The sequence below is a fragment of the Scyliorhinus canicula genome, chromosome 6 (genome assembly GCF_902713615.1).
Source record: "Scyliorhinus canicula chromosome 6, sScyCan1.1, whole genome shotgun sequence".
Taxonomy (NCBI): Eukaryota; Metazoa; Chordata; class Chondrichthyes; order Carcharhiniformes; family Scyliorhinidae; genus Scyliorhinus; species Scyliorhinus canicula.
Window position 1 is genome coordinate 215835255 of NC_052151.1, and position 16126 is coordinate 215851380.

The 16126-nt window shown below is 45.9% G+C and overlaps 1 protein-coding gene across 2 annotated transcripts in view; it reads left to right on the plus strand.

Annotated features, from left to right (window-relative positions):
* The first annotated feature begins 1418 nt into the window (after positions 1–1418).
* LOC119967870 (NACHT, LRR and PYD domains-containing protein 3-like) overlaps positions 1419–16126 on the plus strand; it is an 85932-nt gene continuing 71224 nt past the window's right edge. For both annotated transcript variants that reach the window (XM_038800942.1, XM_038800940.1), the window contains exon 1: positions 1419–1564. The gene's annotated coding sequence lies outside the window, so the exon portion shown is untranslated. The remainder of the gene's footprint in view (positions 1565–16126) is intronic.

Genomic DNA, 16126 nt, shown 5'->3' on the forward strand with positions numbered 1-16126 from the left:
TATGTCACCCCAAGATTCTTTATAAAATATTTTTCCACCACTTGGATCAGCTGCTCTGCACCAGGTTCGACCTCCCTCCCTGGCCTACGGTGCTCTGTGCCTCTCGCTGTACTACTCTTTTTAAAATTTACTCTCTAAGTTAACTTTACAAGTTTACAAAGGCTCACTCACCATCCTGACTTCAAAAAATATCCTTTTCTGTAGTTGGGTCAAAATTCTGGAATTCCACCCCGAACAGCACTGTGGATCTACCTCCACGACAGGAATAAAATGAAATGAAAGTCGCTTATTGTCACGAGTAGGCTTCAAATGAAGTTACTGTGAAAAGCCCCTAGTCGCCACATTCCGGCACTTGTTCAGGGAGGCTGTTAGGGGAATTGAACCGTGCTGCTGGCTTGCTTTGACCTGCTTGATCTAAACCCTGCGATTTAGCTCAGTGAGCTACAAGTCCAGCAGCTCAAGAATGCAGCACACAACCTCCATTTCAAGGGTAACAAGGGATGGGCAATAACTGGGGGCCGAACCAGCTACGCCCACATCCCGCAAAACGACGTAAAAAATAGTTCTTAAAGGTGCTATGATTTGTTGAAGTTTCGAGAGCTCTAAGATATTTTCCGACTTAGATAGCCTGCCTGAATACTATTGACTGGGAACAATTAGTTATCCCATGTCGTATTCTAGGGTCGATTAGGACACAAATTAACTGAAGGACAAATTAAAATGGGCCACTACCCAAAAATAACAAAGAGAATCGTAAACTTAAAAACATTAAATCAAAATGTAATGAGGGTGTTTGAAGGGTGTCATCCAGCCCTCTCCTCTGCCACCCAACACATCCCAGATCCTGGTCAGGCCAGCACCCACAGCCTTCCTCTCCACCAGCCGCCAGAAAGGATATTGGCGGAGGTACGGATTCCTGAGTAGTGGCTCCCAAATGTTAGAGACTATTCCTGATGATGGAGAGCTGCAACGTGTGTTGACCATGCTGCAGACTTTGAGAAAGTCCTGGTACAAGATGTGCAGCGAGAGAATAGAGCTACAAAAACCGTGTAGGTGAACGAACAGGAGTCGTAGTTCAGGCCATGCACCTGGTGGAAGAAACACATCGCCAGGGCACACCATCGTGGAGGACGCTCGACATATGGGGCTGGTTTAGCACAGGGCTAAAGAGCTGGTTTTGAAAGCAGACCAAGGCAGGCCAGCAGCACGGTTCAATTCCCGTCACAGCCTTCCCAAACAGGCGCTGGAGCGTGGCGACTTTTCACAGTAAAACGAGACAAGGCTTTTCACAGTAACTTCATTTGAAGCCTACTCGTGACAATAAGCGATTGTCATTTCATTTTTCTTTCACTTACAGGTACCACTGCAGGCTGAGGCAGACGGTTACCACCTTGGTGTGAAGGCACATCAGTGCCTGACCACCCTCCTCAAGTGGGAGACTCAAGGCCTCTGCAGCAACCCTGTGCAATCTTTTGTACCAGAAGAACGGGTAGAGAGTTCCTGGATGCATGTGACAAAGTCAGGGGGAAGGATCAAAGTGACCAGCCGGTCCCACAGCATGCAGGTGAGCAGCTGGTTTATGACCAACACTGGTCCCCTGCAGGACAGAACTCGGGGTAGTCCTGTCCAGCATTCCAGGTGAGTGGTGACCTTGGCTTCCAGCTCCTGCCAGTTCGCCAGCCAGACTGCCTCAGCCGGGCAAAGATGGTCTCCCAAATAGAGGCTGTTAGTCCTACTCCAGCAGAAGGGCCTCAGATCCTCTGGGAGGGGGTCCATCTGACATGGACCAAACAGGAGTCTGGAACATTTGGGGCTCAGGTGATCCTGTCAGAGGACGCGGTGGAATGCACAGACTGGCACTCTCGCATCTTCCGCAGGTCACCTGGATCAGTAAGCATGAGGAGCACATCATCAGCATAAGCTGAAAGGACCACCACGATTCCCGGTCTGCACACAACCAGACCAGATAACCTCAGTTGCAGGAGGTATAGGAAAGGTTCCATGCAAAGTGAGTAATGTTGGCCGTAAAAGGTACAGCGCTGACGCACGCCTCGCACAAAGTGAAGTGGCGCCATCAGGGACCTGTTAACATTAACCAGATGGGCAGCACGGTAGCATAGTGGTTTGCACTGTTGCTTCGCAGCACCAAGGTGCCAGGTTCGATTCCCGGCTTGGGTCACTGTCTGTGTGGAGGCTGCACGTTCTCCCCGTGTTTGCGTGTGTTTCCTCCGGGTGCGCTGGTTTCCTCCCACAAGTCCGAAAGACATGCTGTAATGTCTTTGGACATTCTGAATTCTCCCTCTGTATACCCGAACAGGTGCCAGAATGTGGCGACTGGCGGCTTTTCATGGTAACTTCATTGAAGTGTTAATGTAAGCCTACTTCTGACAATAAAGATTATTATTATTACACTCTGCAGCAGCGTACAGTATTTGGATATGGGTGACAAAATATGTCCCAAACCCAAATACCCATAGAGACGCGAGTAAATACTCGTGCCCCTCGCTGTTGAATGGCTTCTCCTGGTCAAGAGGCAGGATGGGGCTCAACAGACCAGCCCTCTGAGAATGGTGGATAATGTCCCGGACCAGGTGGATATTATAATACATTGTGCGGTCCGGGGGTGTGTAGCACTGAACAGGGTGGATCATGTGGTCCAGCACAGAACTATCCGCAAAATAATTGCCTCATCAAGGACTTTATTGTTCGTGCTGAGGGGGGAGACTGGTCGCCATTTCATAAGGTGGTGGACATCCTTTTTCTTGGACAGCAGGGTAATAATCATTCTACACCATGGAAGGGACATCTTGCCAGTTTCGATACATTTATCCTGCATCCCCACATAGTCGTTCCGCAGGATGTCCCAGAATGCCCTGCGGAACTTCACGGTCAGCCCATCCAGCCCTGGGGTTTTGCCACTGGTTAGACTGTCGAGGGCGCAAGTCATCTCTTTCATCTCCCGGCACCCTCCAGGCCGACCTGTGGTAGGTCATCCACAGAACTCCACAAGCATCGTCTCTGGATGGATCCAGAGAAAAGTGGTCGGAACAAGCCCCTGCAAGAGCCCTGAGCCCCGCTGCAGCCGAGACGAGGAACCCATCATTGGCCAGCAGCGAAGAAATCTGCCGATCGGCCCTGTTCCGTTTATCCAGCAAGTAGACGAAGGGGGAGCCGCGGACCATGTCCATCAGGAGATGGATCCACGACCTCACGTACGTGCCATGGGACCCGTTGCAGGTCCCATAACGTGCCCTTCTTTTCTCTGTACACCTGCCACAGGGCTGGTCCTCATTGGAGTGAGAAAAAAGATACTCCAGATCAAAGATCTCTTCAGCCAAATTAGCGATCTTGGATTTCCACCTTGCTGTCGACATCCTCGCGTACCCCTAACAGAAGGCACGGACGTGAGTCTTGTCCACACCCAACAATAGCTTCGAGGAGGGGAAGCCTCCGTGCTTCCTGCTCCAGCCGGCACAGAAGTGATGAACCGAGACAAGGAACCACCCATCCTCCAGCAACAGCTTGTTGAAGTGCCAGTACGTGGATCGCGCCTGAGCGTGGACAGGGCGAGGCCTGCCCAAATCAGACGGTGTTTCGGCATTGGCACCTTTTCCACAAAGACCGGAGCACTTGGCAAGTACATCTTAGAGATGTAAAGATAGTCGAATCTGGATGGTCCGACGCCAGGATGCGCAAAGGTGTACACCCTGGAGTCAGGATGGAGAGTCCATCAGACGCCCACCCGTCAATGGATGCACCCGACCAGCCTCTTCAACTTCACCACTGCCGGTGAGCTATGCTGTATATCAGCATGGTTCCTGTCCTGGACGGTGCAATTAAAATCCCCTCTGAGGACAATGCACTCGCCCACTGGGATGGTTCTGACAAGACTGGACACCACATCAAACACAGTCGTCTGCTGCAGGCCAACTTGAGAAGCGTAGACATTAACCAAGTGCAGCACCACGCCCCCATCGCGGACCGTTAAGTGCTGCAAACGGCCTGGCACTGGCTCCTTAGCCCCAAGATCTCCGGCTGAAAACTCAGGTCAACAAATAGCCAGCCCGCCTGAACATAAAGTCAGGTGACTCATGAAGCCCCCTTGGCACTCCCAAGAGCAACTTGGCTTCGTATCCCGGGGTGTTGTGGGTTTTGTGCAGGAAGCAGTACCAAAGAAGAACAAGATAGCGTACCTCAATAATTACTGACCGGTGTCCCTGACATCTGTAATCATAGAACATAGAACAGTACAGCACAGAACAGGCCCTTCGGCCCTCAATGTTGTGCCGAGCCATGATCACCCTACTCAAACCCACGTATCCACCCTATACCCGTAACCCAACAACCCCCCCTTAACCTTACTTTAATTAGGACACTACGGGCAATTTAGCATGGCCAATCCACCTAACCCGCACATCTTTGGACTGTGGGAGGAAACCGGAGCACCCGGAGGAAACCCACGCACACAGGGGGAGGATGTGCAGACTCCACACAGACAGTGACCCGGCCGGGAATCGAACCTGGGACCCTGGAGCTGTGAAGCATTTATGCTAACCACCATGCTACCCTGCTGCCCCCAATCATGAAATGCTTCGATCAGCTAGTCATGAGGAGGATCAACGTAGGCCTCCCAGATAGTTTTGATTCATTGCAGTTCGCCTATCGCCGCAACCGGTTCACAGCAGATGTTATCTCCCTGGCTCTACAATCAATGCTCGAACACCTCGACAACAAGGACACCTATGTCAAAAAGCTGTTATATAGATACATAGATGAAAGGAGCAGGAGGAGGCCTTTTGGCCGTTCGAGCCTGCTCTGCCATTTATCACAATCATGGCTGATCATCCTACTCAATAGCATAATCCTGCTTTCTCTCCATAACTTTTGATCCCATTCTCTCCAAGTGCTACACCTAGCTGCCTCTTGAATATATTCAATGTTTTAGCATCAACTACTTCCTGTGGTAATGGATTTCACAGGCTCACTACTCTTTGGGTGAAGAAATGTCTCCTCATCTTTGTCCTTAATGGTTTATCCTTGAAACCTCAGACAGTGACCCCTGGTTCTGGACACAACCATCATTGAGAACATCTGTCCTGCATCCACCCTGTCTAGTCCTGTTAGAATTTTATAAGTCTGTATCAGATCCCCCTCATTCTTCTGAACTCCAGCGAGAACAATCCTAACCTAGTCAATCTCTCCTCATATGACAGTCCTGCCGTCCCTGGAATCAGTCTGGTAAACCTTCACTGCACTCCCTCGAGAGCAATAACATCCTTCCTCGGAAAATATTCCAGATGTGACCTCACCACGGCCCTGTACAATTGCCATCATGTGGAGATGCCGGCGTTGGATTGGGCTGAGCACAGTAAGAAGTCTTACAACACCAGGTTAAAGTCCAACAGATTTGTTTCAAACACGAGCTTTCGGAGCACTGCTTCTTCCTCAGGTGAATGAAGAGACTCTTCATTCGCCTGAGGAAGGTGTTGTAAGACTTCTTACTGTACAATTTCAGCAACACATCCCTGCTTCTATACTCGAAACCTTTCGCAATGAAGGCCAACATGCCATTGGCCTTCTTTACCACCTGCTGCACCTGCATGCTTACCTTCAGCAACTGGTGCACAAGGACACCCAGGTCACGCTGCACACTCCCCTCTCCCAATTTCCAACTATTCAGGTAGTAATCTGCCTTCCTGTTTTTTCTTCCAAACAAATTATATTGCATCTGCCATTGATTTGCCCACTCGCCCAATCTGTCCATACCATGCTGTAGGATCTCTGCATCCTCGTCGCAGTTCACCCTCCCATCCAACTTGGTATCCTCTGAAAACTTTAAGATGTTGTACTTTATTCCCTCATTCAAATCATTAATATATATTGTGAATTACTGGGTTCCCAGCACCGATCCATGTGGCACCCAACTAGTTACTGCCTGCCAATTTGAAATGGACCCATTAATTCCCACTCTTTGTTTCCTTGCTGCCAACCAGTTTCTAACCACCTCAATACACTTCCCCCAATCCCATGCACTTTAATTTTGCCCAATAATCTCTTATGTGGGACATTCTCGAACGCTTTCTGAATGTCTAAGTATACCACATCGACTGGCTTTCCCTTATCAACTGTACTGGTTACATCTTCAAGGAATTCCAACATATTTGTCAAGATAGATTTCCACTTCATAAATCCATGCTGACTCTGACTGATCCTGCCAGTGCTTTCTAAATGTTCCGCTATAAAATCCTCGATAATGGATTCAAGAATTCTCCTATGACCGATGTTCGGCTTGCTGGTCTATAGTTTTCTCTCTACCTCCCTTTTGAATATTGGAGTGACATTAGCTAGCCTCCAATCTGCAGGGACTGTTCCAGAGTCTACAGAATCCCGAAAGATGACCACCAATACATCCACTATCTTCAGAGCCACCTGTTCACAGACTGCAGATTAATAACAGGACTCTACAGTCTTGGCCTGACCCCTCACTGTGCAGCTGGATCCTCACCAACAGTAAATAATCTGTCAGGATAGGTAACAGCACATTCCCCACAAACATCTCACACTTATTTGCTACCCCCTGAAAGAACCCATTCATTCTCGCCCGAGTCAGATGCACCCAGTGCACCACCTTAAACTGTATCAGGTTCATCCTTGCACAAGAGAAGGTCCTGTTTACCCTACGCAGTGCCTCACTCCATGCCCCCAATTGATTTCCCCTCCCAACCCCTTTTCCTATTTCTCCCTTATCTTCACCACCCAGCCGCTTGTATATACACCCACTTTTTCCCTTGCCTTCCACATCTGGAAGCATTAATCGCCCCAACAGGGTGTATCCCGGCAACCTGGGCTACCCATCCAGACCTTTCACATAAAATCCCTAACTTGCAGATACCTGAACTCACCCCCCCCCCCCCCCCCTCGGCAGCTCTACCCTCTTTTTAGCTCCTCCAGACTGGTGAACCCTTCCTCCAAATACATCCCTCACCTTGACCAGCCCCGCACCCCCCCCTCCCCACCCCATCAGTTCAAACCCATGATTCTCGCACAGATGCATTAACACCGACATCCAGTTCATCTTAAAATGCCTCCTCAACTGATTCCATATCTTCACATGGACTGCATCACTGGACTCCCTGAATACCTACTCAGGCCATTGGCAACGCTGCCGTCACCATAACCCTCAAACTAGACCCCTTACAGAATTTCTCCTCCATCCTAACCCACTCTACCGCTTTTCCTTCCCATCATCACCCCACTTTATCCAAATTCGCCACCCAGGTTAAGCAATGCCAACTCCCACTGCTGCCTCTGCCTCTGTAGCAGGGTCCTCCTGACACATGGCACTGTCTCCACCCATACAAAGTCCCAAATGATCGTGTCCAATTTTCTAATAAATGTCTTTGGTATAAAGATCAGGAGAGACTGAAAAATAAACAAGAACCTCGGCAAAATATTAATTTTCGCCACTTGGACCCTCCCCGCTAACATAAAGTGCAGTGTATCCCACCTCTTCAGATCCTCCCTGGCTTCCTCCACCAGCTTTGTTAAGTTCCATTCATGGAGCCCCGTCCATTCCCTCGCTACCTGTATCCCCAAATACATAAACCTATCCCTCACTGCCGTAAATAGCACCCCCCCCCCTAAATTTGCCCACCTTCCCAGCTCATTCACCGGAAAACCCCACAATAATTACTCTTCATATCCCGCTTACTCAAGAAGTTTGAGGTCAGCAGCCAAGTTAAACTAATACGCTGCTTAAGGTGCTGGCCGAAAGGTTGCCTACGGTTTTAAACAAAGCACCAAGTGAGATAATTGATGCCAGCGTGTAAATTTTCCAAAATTGCATAGATTCGGGGATGGTTCCATCAGTTCGTAAAAGAATGATTGCAAAAATGGAGGCCAGTTAACGTAACATCTGTCAGAGGGAAATTATAGACATTATTATTATTGGTGTTATAGCCGAACACTTTGAGAAAGCAAAATGAGAGCATAATGCAAAGTAATTTTGTGAGAGGGAAATCACGTTTGATCAATATGTTGGAGCTCAAGTAACACACAGTGGATTAAGGAGCACAGTTGGACGTACTATGCTTAGTTTTCCAGAAGATGTTTGATGAAATTACACGTTAAAGGCTATCGTGCAAATTATTTAGCTAATTATAAGTTGGTTACATTTTTGCACGTGAAGGTTGATTTGCAAGATGTAACGAACAGTGTGTTCTGGGGCCTCTGAAAATTATAGTAACTGAATAGGATGAAGGGCCGGAAAGTATGGTTTCTATGCTTGCTGATCACACACATAGATTGGCAGTAAGGTACGAACACGTGTACACAAACTAAAATCAACTGGTTATGTGTGTCTGCAAAGCTCTGAAAATTGGAGTTTAATGCGGGAAAGTGTGAATTGGTCCATTTTGGCAGGAAAATAATAGAAACATATTGTCTAAATTACGAGAATGCAGAGTTCTAAGATGTACAGGGAACTTGGTGTCCTGGCGTATGGATCAGAAACAGCTAAGATACAGTTAAAGCAAAGCATTCGGAAAGGTATTGCAATGTTATAGTTTATTGCGAAGATATATTGAACATGAGTATAGCGATGCTATCCCCCTTTCTGTTTCAAGCTTGTGTCTCTCGGACCACAACACCTAACTTCAATCCTCGGTGTTCTAAATAATTTCAGGGGGTGTTGGGTGAGTGTGGGTCTAAATTAATTTCACACATTGTCTTCTCTCGCCTCACTATCCCTGCTGACAAATTGTGTCGTTCTCCTCTTCCTATATCGGAGTGACTGTTTTTCTGGTTCAAACAAGGCAGATATTCGACAACCTTTCTTAAGTCTTGTGCACCTCTCACTCACATTGAAGGTCAATGGCTTTGAGTGAGAGTGTCCAAACACAGAACTACTTACTGAATTTGTGACACTCGAGATAGCCATGGTTTTCACGATCTTCCTTGTATCACAATACACCTGCACAGAGAAAGACCTTTGCTATTTCTACAGATTATATATTTGTATGTCTTTATAAATTTGATTGAGAAGTAGATTCAATTTACACGTTTGAAAGTAACTTAGTTTTGTTCAATTTGTCGTTAATTTGCCTGATTTCTTTATTACGCACTTTACCTGATTATTTACATAGTTTTTGATTATTAAAAATGCGATTACACTCCTGTATATCAAATTTTAGTTATGTTATGCGGAATCATTTACTGTTTATATTATTTAATTGGTTAATTCACCTCTTCACTTCAACCAATAGTTTGACCACTATATCTAAATGCCCAAACCTGGCGTGATTATGTAATAATAATAATCTCAATTGTCACAAGCAGCCTTACATTAACACTGCAATGAATTTAGTGTGAAAAGGCCCTCGTCACCACATTCCAGCGTCTGTTCAGGTACACAGAAGGATAATTCAGAATTTCCAAATTACCTAACAGCACATCTTTCAGAACTTGTGGGAGGATATGTTAAACACTTATCTCTAATTAATCCCCCATTAGTTTGCCATCTCCTTTTCAGCTCCAATTCTTCACGCAGGGATTGCATGGTCGCCGTTTCCTCGCTCGCACTACACCATAAATTATTCGTAGAACCAAAGTGATCTGCACGCCATAAATCATTCTATGTTCAATTCATTTCACGGTTTGTTAATCACTTCGGAATCAAAATGCTGCAATTGGACTATTAACGAAATACATTAGATGTACAGGTGTTCAACAAGGTCATGCAACATATATTTGGTGGAACAGGGAATCACAGCTCATGGATTTTCATTGCCAAACGAACGTTTTGTCTATGGCGATGTGTAACACAACGAAAGGAACATTGGGGCCGGTTTAGCACACTGGGCTAAATCACTGGCTCTTATCGCAGACCAAGGCAGGCCAGCAGTACGGTTCAATTCCCGTACCAGCCTTCCCCAACAGGCGCCGGAATGTGGCGACTAGGGGCTTTTCACAGTAACTTCATTGAAGCCTACTTGTGACAATAAGCGATTTTCATTCATTTTTTTCATTCATTGAAGATATAGCGTTAGAAAATTGGTAGGCTGGTATTATCAGTGACATTTCACCTTCGTAATAGCTAAGTTGCTCTCTCTTAAGGTACATAGTGAGGTTCTACCATCCATTGAATCGCTGTGATATATGTTTTTAGATTTTAGGGAGCCGAACATGCAAGGACAAGAACGGGGGAGAAGGGATGGCGAGGGATGCACGGAGATCAAACAGGAAAGGAAAAAAAGGAGAATGTTGGGCATGAAGAATCAGTTTAAGAATTGGCAATTAAACGGATGCCAGGTCAGAATCGGTTATACTGCAGAAAAGATAAAGCAAAGGGTGAGTTAGGAATTTACCAGGTGAGAGAGGGAAATAAATATCAGCAATCATAAACAAAATAGATGGGGGAGCAAAACATGTACTAGAGAAGGAAGTAGAGGACTCAAGCTGAGAGGCGTCGGGAGATGCATTGCGAAGTATTTGGATTCATCTTCAACTCAAATTTCACATTTCAAATATAGTATTCCAGAGTTTATTCATCACATTATAAATCCAGAGAATTTAAGGAAGCGACCCGAGAAAAAGTAGATCTATTGGTGGTTTTTTCAAAATTATTTTGACTCTGGTATGGGTCATAGAGATTGGAGGGCAGCTAATATAACCCCACTATTCAAAAAGGGAGGTATAGAGAAAGCAGGAATACACCAGTGAGCCAAACGAGTAGGGAAGCTGCTAGATTGCATTCTCAATGATTTCAGAGCATAGCATTTGGGAAACAGTGGTGTAATTAGACACATTCAGCATGGATTTATGAAAGGAAAGTAATGTTTGATAAATCTACTGGAATTCTTTGAAGATGTAACTCGTGAAGTTGACCAGGAAGAACCGGTGGATGTGGTCTATTTAGACTTACAGAAAGCTTTTGACAAGCTTTCACATAGCAGATAAGTATTCAAAGTTAAAGCACATGAGATTACAGGTAGTGTCTTGAATTGGATTAAAAGGAAAGAGGTTTGCAAACTGGAAGCAAAAAGTTGGAATAGATGGGTCTTTCTTCGGATTGGCAATCAGTGACTGTTGGGTTCTGCAGGAATCTGTGCTAGAACGCCAACTATTCACATTATATATAAATTATTTGGACGAGGGAACTAAATGTATTACCTCTAAATTTGCAGATAATATAAAGTTAAGTGTGGCAGGGGTGGTGGGGATACAAGCGTTCAGGAGGATGCAGAGATGCTTCGGCGGGTTTGGGACAAGCTGGTTGAGAGGGAATATGCATTGCAGATACAGTGTAATGTGGGTAAATGTGAGGTTATTCATTTCGGTAGCAAAATATGAAGGCAGATCATTATTTGAAAGATAGAAATTGAGATATGTGGATACTCACCAAAACCATGGTGTCCTTGTGCATCAGTCGCTGAAAGTAAGCGTGCAGGTACAGTTGGCAGTAAAGAAGGCAAAAGGTATGTTGGCCTTCATAGAAATAGGATTTGCGTATAGGAGTAGAGATGATTTCTTGCAATTGGGGCACCACGGTAGCATTGTGGATAGCACAATTGCTTCACAGCTCCAGGGTCCCAGGTTCTTTTCCAGCTTGGGTCACTGTCTGTGCGGAGTCTGCACATCCTCCCCGTGTGTGCATGGGTTTCCTCCAGGTGCTCCGGTTTCCTCCCACAGTCCAAAGATGTGCAGGTTAGGTGGATTGGCCATGATAAATTGCCCTTAGTGTCCAAAAATGCCCTTAGTGTTGGGTGGGGTTATTGGGTTATGGGGATAGGGTGGAGGTGTTGACCTTGGGTAGAGTGCTCTTTCCAAGAGCTGGTGCAGACTCGATGGGACGAATGGCCTCCTTCTGCACTGTAAAGTCTATGAAATTGTATAGGAAATTGCTGAGGCCACACCTGGAGTATTGTGTGCAGTTTGGTGTCCTTATCTGAGGAAGGATCTTCTTGCTATGGAGGGAGTACATCGATGGTTTACCAGGCTGTTTCCTGGAATGGTGGGACTGTCGTATGAGGAGAGAATAAGTAGGCTAGGATTACATAAAATGGAGTTTGGAAGAGTGAGAGGGCATCATATAGAAACGTTTAAAATTCTAACAGGATTAGACAGGGTTCATTCAGAAAGAATGTTCCCGATGGTGGGGTGAGAACTAGGGGTCATAATTTGAGGAAAAAAGGTACACCTTTTAGGACTGAGTCGAGGAGGAATTAAGTCACCCAGCGAGTGGTGAATTTGTGGAATTCACTGCCACAAGAAGTAGTTGAGGCGAACATTTTGTGTAACTACAAGAAGGAGTTAGATATAGCCCCTGGGGGCTAAAGAGATGAAGGGGTATGGGGGGAAGGCGGGATCAGGATATTGAACTGGATGATCAGCCATGATCAAAATGAATGGCCGAGCAGGCTCGAAAGGCCGAATGACGTGTTCCTGGTTCTTGTTTCTATGTTCAATGTATATATGTATTGTAGCTAGATGTCAGTGTTATACCAATACTGGAGCTTTGATCGGGGTGCAGGATGTTGAGGAGCAACATTTGTCATAAAATAATCAGGGCCTTTGAAATATCCGACGCTTTCAACCATTTCACAATATCAGCTGTAGTGGACCGAATTGGCCGCAAACTGATATCTGGGATGTTGGGCACCATGGAGGAGGCCGAGATGGATAATTCAATTGACAATTGTGGCTAAGGTTTGTTGCAAAAGCTTCACGATTATTGCCTGTATTGAGTTCTTGGGCTGACCCGTCATTGAGGATGGGGATATTGGTGCTCACCCTGCTCCATTGAGCTTTTGAACTGTCCACTGCGATTCGCGACAGGGCGTGTCAAGACTTCTGAGCTTTGAAATTAATTGTTGGTTGTGAAATCGATTAGCTCTACTGATTGTAGTGATATGCATCACTGTATATACACAAGGGGTTCATGTAAATGCACGACAACCAAGTAACCACTCGAGAGAGCACCAGAGATGTCCTGACATGCAGACACGCAACCAATGGGTCATTAGAACAGGACACAACCGATGGGTAATCAGGACACCCTGCGGTGGCATTACCACAAGGGGGCACTACACAACCCATATAAAAGGACAGGGCACACAGGTTCTGCCTTTTCCACAGACAGACACCTAGAGAGTAAGTCAGGGTTGATCAGCAGCAGCATCACACCCTAGCACGTGGCTTAGAGCAAGCTGGTACAATTAGACTGAGTTACTAGAGCTAGATTAAGAACTGTGTTAATAGTTCAATAAACACGTTGAACTGACACTGGTCTGGCAGCTATGTCCTTTTAAGGCTCAGCCATTTCGCTGACTAATTGGAATCTACTAAGAGGGGTAGATGAAGTGAGATATCCTGGCGAACAAGTACACAGATCCCTAAAAGCAGCAGTTCAAATAGATAAAGTTGTAAATAATGCATCTGGAGTATTCCCCTTTATTAGCATATAAGCATCCTTTCGTAAAGCTTACATCCAGTAGCAGTTTATGTTACATGAAGTAACATAACACAACACTGATGACGTGCTGCATATGGCTTTTACATATGCCTGGCGTTCTTCATGTCATGCCCTACTACACGCTTCATTGAACCAGCTTGATTCCCTGGCTTCATGGTAAGGGTATGATGGGAGACATGAGGAGGCCATGAGTACAATCTGATTTTGCTGATGAACCACAACGCCTCAGCTTTTCCGGTCTTCAGTAGCTAGATTTGTTCGAATTTTTCCGTTTAACACGGTGATAGAGCCACACAAAATCGTGGAGGGTTTCCTCAATTTCCAGAATTATTGTGTGGTGGTCACTCCTATCAATATTCTCAGACGCATGTGAAACACGCATGGTGACAAGGATGAGGTCAAAGATATTTGTTATCTGGTTGGTTCCCTCACCACCTTGCACTGACACTGGTCTGGCAGCTATGTCCTTTTAAGGCTCAGTCATCTCGCTGACTAATTGGAATCTACTAAGAGGAGTAGATGAAGTGAGATATCCTGGCGAACAGGTACACAGATACCTAAAAGCAGCAGTTCAAATAGATAAGGTTGTAAATAATGCATCTGGAGTATTCCCCTTTATTAGCATAGTAATATAATATAAATGTAAGGATATAATATCAGAATTATATTAAACACTGGTTAGGGCTCAACTGGAATGTTGTGTACTATTCTGGTCACCACATTCCAGGAAGGATGTAATTTCTCTTGAGATGGTGCAGACAAGGTTGACAAGAATGTTTCCAGGTGTAGAAAAGTATAGCTGTGAGGAGAAATTGCAAAGGTTGGGGTTATTTTCCTTGGAACAAAGAAGCCTAGGGGGTGAGTTAATTGATGTGTACATAATTATGAGAAGAGATAGAGTGGAAAGGATGAAATTGTTTCCTTGATGGAGACAGAGAGTAGTGGTGGAAGGGAGTGTCTCAAAATGGAGAAGGGTGACTAGTGATCCGTGCTCGGACCACTGCTGTTTGTGATCTACATAAATGTTCTTGAGGAAGGTATATGTGGTCTGATGAGCAAGTTTGCAGATGATACTGAGAATGGTGGAGTTGCAGATAGCGAGGAGAACTGACAGAGAATACAACAGAATATATATAGGTTGGAGAGTTGGGCAGAGAAATAGCAGATGGAGTTCAATCCAGGCAAATGCGAGGTGATGCATTTTGGAAGATCAAATTCAAGAGCGGACTATATGGTCAATGGAAGGGTCTTGGGGAAAATTGATGTACAGAGAGATCTGGGAGTTCAGGTCCATTGTACCCTGAAGGTGGCAACGCAGGTTGATAGAGTGGTCAAGAAGGCATACAGAATGCTTGCCTTCATCGGACGGGGTATTGAGTACAAGAGTTGGCAGGTCATGTTACAGTTGTATAGGACTTTGGTGCGGCCACATTTGGAATACTGCGTGCAGTTCTGGTCACCACATTACAAGAAGGATGTGGCTGCTTTGGAGAGGGTGTAGAGGAGGTTCACCAGGATGTTGCCTGGTATGGAGGGTGCTAGCTATGAAGAAAGGTTGAGTAGATTAGGATTGTTTTCGTTTGAAAGACGGAGGTTGAGGGGGGACCTGATTGAGGGCTACAAAATTATGAGTGGTATGGACAGGATGGATAGCAACAAGCTTTTCCCAAGAGTGGGGGTGTCAGTTACAAGGGGTCACGATTTCAAGGTGAGAGGGGGAAAGTTTAAGGGAGATGTGCATGGAAAGTTTTTACGCAGAGGGTGGTGGGTGCCTCGAACGCTTTACCAGCGGAGGGGGTAGAGGCGGGCATGATAGCATCATTTAAGAGGCATCGAGACAGCTATATGAACGGGCGGGAACAGAGGGAAGTAGACCTTGGAAAATAGGAGACAGGTTTAGATAAAGGATCTGGATCGGCACAGGCTGGGAGGGCCGAAGGGCCTGTTCCTGTGCTGTAATTTTCTTTGTTATTTGTTCTTTGTTCATTCCAGAACCAGGAGACATAGATTCAAGATAAGTGGCAAAAGGTGTAATGGGGACATCATGAGGAACCCTTTTACGCAGAGGGTAGTGTCATCTGGAATTCGCTTACCGAGTTGCTGGTGGAGGCAGAGAAGTAAACTCTTAAGAAACAGATCTGGATCTGCACCTTAAGTGCTGTAAACTAGAGGGTTATTAACTGGATGCAGGAAGGTGGCATTGGAAAGAGTACCTGGGGTGTCCCCGGACTGGAATGGACAAGATGAGCCAAATGCCCTCCTTCTGTGCTGTATCCTTTCGCTGGCTCCATAGCTCTACCGTGTACCCGAGCTTGGCTACAGACATTGAAGTCCACCAGCCAGAATCCATTCTGTGCTCGTGCCACCCTCAGTGCTTCCTGCAGGTGTGGCTAAACAGTGATTAGCCGTGACTCATCAGTTGATATGGAGGCACGTGGTGTAGGCCTGAGGTCTGCAGCCAATAATATTTTGCAATTTTGCATTTTATTTCTGCTTTGCTTTGTTTGCTAAATTTATGGTCACTAGGTATTTTGTCACTTGTTACATATTCATTTTAATCCAGCTATTATCATAGAACATAGAATGCAGAAGGAGGCCATTCGGTCCATTGAGTCTGTGGCAACCCACTGAAGCCCTGACTTCCAACCTATCCCA